This window comes from Centruroides vittatus, unplaced genomic scaffold (assembly GCF_030686945.1).
Source record: "Centruroides vittatus isolate TY-2023 unplaced genomic scaffold, ASM3068694v2 contig_1824, whole genome shotgun sequence".
NCBI lineage: Eukaryota > Metazoa > Arthropoda > Arachnida > Scorpiones > Buthidae > Centruroides > Centruroides vittatus.
The window spans coordinates 2623814-2629453 of NW_027121123.1; the positions used below are offsets into that span (position 1 = coordinate 2623814).

Genomic DNA, 5640 nt, shown 5'->3' on the forward strand with positions numbered 1-5640 from the left:
GGAGTATCATCGTGACACGACATGACCAACGCTTACAATTTGAGCTAGGAATGCTCAATGTTCACCCAATAATTAAACACCGACAATCGGAACAAAGGATTAATATATAACCGAGCGACACCGACAATTTAAGTAAAACGAATACCGTATACAGGTATACCTCGCCTTACGTCAGTAATTGGTTCCAGGAGAGGCGACGTAAGTCAAATTTACTTGTGTAGTTACGACGTAAATGTAACTACGATGGAAAACGCCGATAATGAGCACTTAACCCTCTTGCAGTCGTGTAGCGGGGAAGCTGTTTTACAGACCTGCACTAAAAGACTCGGGGCAGGTTGAAGGTCATTTGAGTGAATGTACTTGTATTATTTAAAAAATTCGTATAAAATCAAATTTTTATATTAGAAGTATGAAAAAAATATTGCTAGTACGCAAATATCAGTAGTTTTGTTTGGTATACTTTACATCCGCTTGTATTTTTTACTTTTTTCAAAAAAAATTCGTTTGTTTTGTTTACATTAACGACTTGTAAAATCGTGTCTAATCAAATCGCAAGAAAATCATTTAAACTCATATTTTCTGTTTGGCTATATGCTATTTAAATGAAGAATTTTGTTTTCTACATTTTCATATATATTATGTTTGTATAGTTATATATCTTCGCGAATTATAAGACATTATATGAAACAATCCCCTGACCTGTAAACACAGATTGTCAGAACAACCGTTTACGTTAATGATCTGTAAATTAATTGCAATTTTATCTAATCTAATTAAATTTTAAGTTTGGTAAATGTAGTATTTGATAGTATACTATTAATTCTATGTTATATTAAAGTATTAGTTTATTACATTTATCGTAAATTATGTTAATTTTAATTTTAGTAAATTTTTCCAACGGTTCTTTTTTATCCAACTATCGAGTCGACAGTACTGCCATTTTAAGTACGTTTTTAACATGTACGTATATTCTACATGTAGGTATGTTCTTTCATATACATTCGGTTTGTTAGAATATATAATTAGTTTATTTAATTAATCGGTAGATATTAATATATATAAATCGATGAATTTTAGCAATATTACAACTTTACATACATATACATATTACAAACATATATATGTATATATATATGTATGTATATATGTATATATATATATGTATATGTATATATATGTATATTACATACATACATATTACAAAAAATTAACATTGCGTATATAACAGTGTGTGTATATTGCAAGCACATGTATTGTTTGAAAGATTGGCTGTTATAAAAATTTTCACAACACATCAAACGTTTAGAAGGTATAAGGATGTACAAATAAAGTAATTGTAAAAACAGAAATACCTTTCTTTTTATATATTAGACTAATTTTAATATTTAAATTATCATTACTATTTAAGTATTAATTAACCCATAAAACACTTGTATATTTAGTTGACCAAAAATATTTAATATGATACATTTTCAACCTAATTTAAGTGGATTTCTGTTAAATTTAATTTTTTTTTAACTTTTTGGAAGCTGGAATTATATTTGGATGTTATAAACCTGGCTAAATAAAAGTTAAATCATGAATACATCAGGAGGAAGAATCTGCAGTTGTATTTGTGGAGTTTTGGATACATTAGAATCTGTTTCAAATACATTTTATCACTGTACTGTACATAGAAGAAAAGTCTTTTGAAAATTTTCTATGTATAGTATTTGTAACATTGTTTTCAAATCCCAGCAAGTCTTTGGATCACTACAAATGAAATTATGTAATGAACTAGAGCTATTACATAATTATCTTAGAATAAAAATCACTTCCTTTAACTTTAAATAAAAAATGTTTCATTATAAAACTTTCAATAACTTTTTGGTTTTTTCTAAATATCATAAAATGAAACATACAAGACATAACACATAATTTAATTTTGCTCAAAAATTGTCGTTACATTCAGGTAGGTTAATTAAAGCACAGATTGCTTTTAGATAAATTTATTGGTTTTTATCTATCTACTTTTTAAAAATTCAAGATAAAAATTGAATTAAACAAAAGAAATTGATATAAAGTACTTATTACTTTTTTTTATCAGATATATTTAAATAAATTATCTTAACTTTTCTATATAACTTGTCATCTTAAACAGTTATATTTCCTAAGAATAAAACAATATTACTACTAGAAGTGCATATAAAAATTTTTATTAAATCTATTTATTATACAGGTTTATATCATTAGTCGAAAATCGTCCAGAATTTAGTTGCCACGAAGATGATTTCTGCAATTTCCTGCACATTTTTGCACTGTTCGTGACCGCCTCCTAACTACAACGCTCCTCGTCGTCGGTCGAAGAGCCAACGACAAGGAGCTATAATCTCCATATTAAATCTGATCTATAATCTCCATATTAAATTGTGAAAGAAGAACGCTTCTCATCTAAATCCTCTTGCACCTCATAGTCTTGCAGTAGGTCTTCATCTACCTCTCACTTATAATACTAAAAATACAACAGAGTGTTTACAAAGTTGGGAAGAACATTTGTAACAAATAAGAATTTTATTCAATTCTGTTATGATTCTTTAATTATATAACTCACTTTTATGTCGCAGAGCGTCACATCGAAATATTTTCACCTTCGGTACCACCTCCGGTTCATGTACTGTACGGTGCCACAAGATACCATTTAACAGCTATATCCTGATGAGGAATGTAATGGCGTCATTCTGTAGAAATGAAAAAAAGAAATACATGTTATTAAATTATATATTAAATAAATTAACTAAATTAAATAAATAAACTGTACTGTATTCAACTGCAACGACTTCAGCACGGCCCGCAACCTGCTCTCGCCAGGTTTTTCCTAAGTCCAATGATGCTTTTAATCCTGATGATGAGTTGGAAGATGAGTATCTTGAGGTTCTGCCACCAGAACAATCTCTCTCCAATCCTTTCCCTTTCCTGGAACTACCTGGCCTCAAAAATATGCTTTCGGCTGATTCTCAGCCAATCGATTACTTCAACTTATTCTTCACTGTGTCTTTGCTTTCTCTTATGGTGACAGAATCAAACAAGTATGCAAAGCAAGTCATAAATGGCATGGGGGGAGGTGCCCCCATATCTCCGGAATTTTAAAAAAATTACAATTAATGAAATAAAGGGTTTTTTAGCTGTTGTTTTTTCGATGGGATTAACCAAAAAAAATAAAATTTCAGGTTACTGGGTCACTTCCGGATGCACAGTGACACCATGGTACGGCCAAATGTTTTCCAAGCACCGCTTTTGTCACTTGCTTTGATTTTTCCATCTTGTCGACAATAGTAAGTTGCCTGGCAGAGGGGAACCAGGTTATGATCCTCGAGCAAAGTACCAACCTTTGGAGGATCCTGCGAATAGGGTGTTCATGTACTGTACGGTGCCACAAGATACCATTAACAGCTATATCCTGATGAGGAATGTAATGGCGTCATTCTGTAGAAATGAAAATAAAAAAGAAATACATGTTATAAAATTAATTATTAACTAAATTAAATAAATAAACTGTACTGTATTCAAACCATACTGGCTTTGTTGTATAATTTCCTGCCTTTGACTTATGATTGTTATCAAGACGCCATTAACGCCGGTCACGAACACACATTCTACATTTAAAATAACGTAAATGTTTCTCTTTTCCTAAACTAGCGAAATTTGTTTCCACAAGTTTTAAGAATGTTTTTATAGATAAACGACCTAAAGAGGCTGGAATTTGGCACGGGAGTCATAATCCGATTCTCTATGGCCAGGCAACGTGGGTTGCTCCGTAATTAAATGGATCAAAACTTGCTTGGCTATATATATATAGCCAAGCAAAATACACTCAAATTAGAAAACAGAAATATTCCAAAATAATATTCAAAGTACAAGATTTGAATACAAATATAAATAACCCCATATAAATGTCATTAAATTAAATTAAATATTAGTAATAGATGAAAAACACTATACATAGAAGATTATTAACTGTAATTAAAAATATAGGATTAGTACAAGGTTCAAGCATTTAAAATGACAAAGATGGAAGAACCGTAGTGAGAAAAACGCTGTTTAGAAAATTAGGGGGTACGGCTATTTGAGAGGTTTTCTTCCATAAAATTAATCAAATCTAGACTAATTTGACTATAATATTTCCAAAACACGTATAATTTGTTAGAAATGATCGATATAGAATACGCTATAAACAAAAAATTGCCGGAATACTTATCGAATGTACCCCGTTCAAAGACGCCATTGCTTAAAGACTGCTAAATAAGACCACAACACAGAAACACAATGTTTTCATGTTTCGTTCTCTAGGATTTATGATTATATTAACATTTACTGTAAATGTACATATTTTAATATGATTTTGTGCTTTCAACGCTTTTCTAGTGATATTACGACTTCAATATTTGTGGCGGACGGATGTAAAGTCGAATAAAATGACTTAAACTTGATTTTTATTTTTCCATATACTTTTTTGACAAACGACGTATAATTGAGAACGACGTAATTCGAGGTATACCTGTATACAGGCAATACCGACAATATGAGTAAAATGCACAAATACCGACAAATTTAAGTCACTGAGGTAGTTGTATCGTGCATTGGCTTCCGGACCAACATGCATATTAACGCGAAACAAAAGAAACCCGTATAAACGGTGATTAGATTAAGCTTCGCATTTTATTTTATATTTACCTCGTTACCTGCGGGAAGGAGAAATATTTATTATGGTCGTGTTCCTCGCGTTTTACGTTTTGCCAAAAAGAGAAGATCATCGCCACCTCTGTCTGCCTTCTCTTTGACGCGCCGACGCTGGGAAGCAAGTTAACCGATTCTTTAGTTCCGTTGCCCGTCCCGCGCTGGATTCACCCCTCCCCTGACGCCGGCGGGCAAAGAAATTAGTCACCGACCCAAATTCGGGTGGTCGTGTGTTTTCTCCCGCAATCGTTAGCTTCCTTCGTTACGCTCAAGACTTAACGTTTGCCTCTTTTTTTCGGGCAATTAGTCGTCCCACGTGGAGCGATCCCCTTTTTTTACCCGACCGGAACATGATCTGGCCAGGGTTTCAGCGCGCGTCAAAACGGGGAAGACTTATCAAGGGTCTTATAACCGGGTGATGACGAAAAATCAAAATCTTTGCATGTGGGTCGTAACCTCTCAACGGCTACACCCATCCCGTCAAAGCGACCTTGGCTCTTTCGCCTCGCTGGCCTTGCCCCTACTTCGAAGAAAAGGACTCGGACTCACTATGGTTAGGAAAAATATCATTTATTGTTTTTTTCAAAATAAAAAGTATAAAATGGAGAACAAAAAAGGCGTACAAGTAAAATAAAGATCTTCGTCCAACTTTTTCCGCTACCCTGGGTAGTACTGGATCCTGGGCCCACTTGGGCCTGAGCGAGAGCGGATCTCCTGCATCCCCGCACCGAGGCGGCCCTCCTCGGGGATCGGTTCTAAGCTCTCCTCGGTTCCCCCGTCAATTCCGATCCTGCCCGGCGGCGGCGCCCCAAATAATCCAACAATTCTCTCGGGAAGTGTTCTCCCACCGGGAGGAGCACTACCACCTCCTGCCCGCCAGGCTTCGGCCCTACGAACAGCCTTTTTCAAGTTGGCTTCGAGGACCGA

The 5640-nt window shown here is 34.0% G+C and overlaps 1 long non-coding RNA gene across 2 annotated transcripts; it reads right to left on the reverse strand.

Annotated features, from left to right (window-relative positions):
- Positions 1-2179: 2179 nt before the first annotated feature.
- LOC136969883 (uncharacterized) lies at positions 2180-3728 on the reverse strand. 2 transcript variants are annotated; one of them, XR_010879887.1, is made up of 3 exons: positions 3554-3728; positions 2591-2717; positions 2180-2491 (listed from the first exon to the last, which is right to left on the reverse strand). It is a non-coding gene; the product is annotated as an uncharacterized lncRNA (long non-coding RNA). The 2 variants fall into 2 exon arrangements; XR_010879886.1 differs by lacking the exon at positions 3554-3728 and adding an exon at positions 2798-3180.
- Between the last annotated feature and the right edge of the window lie 1912 nt (positions 3729-5640).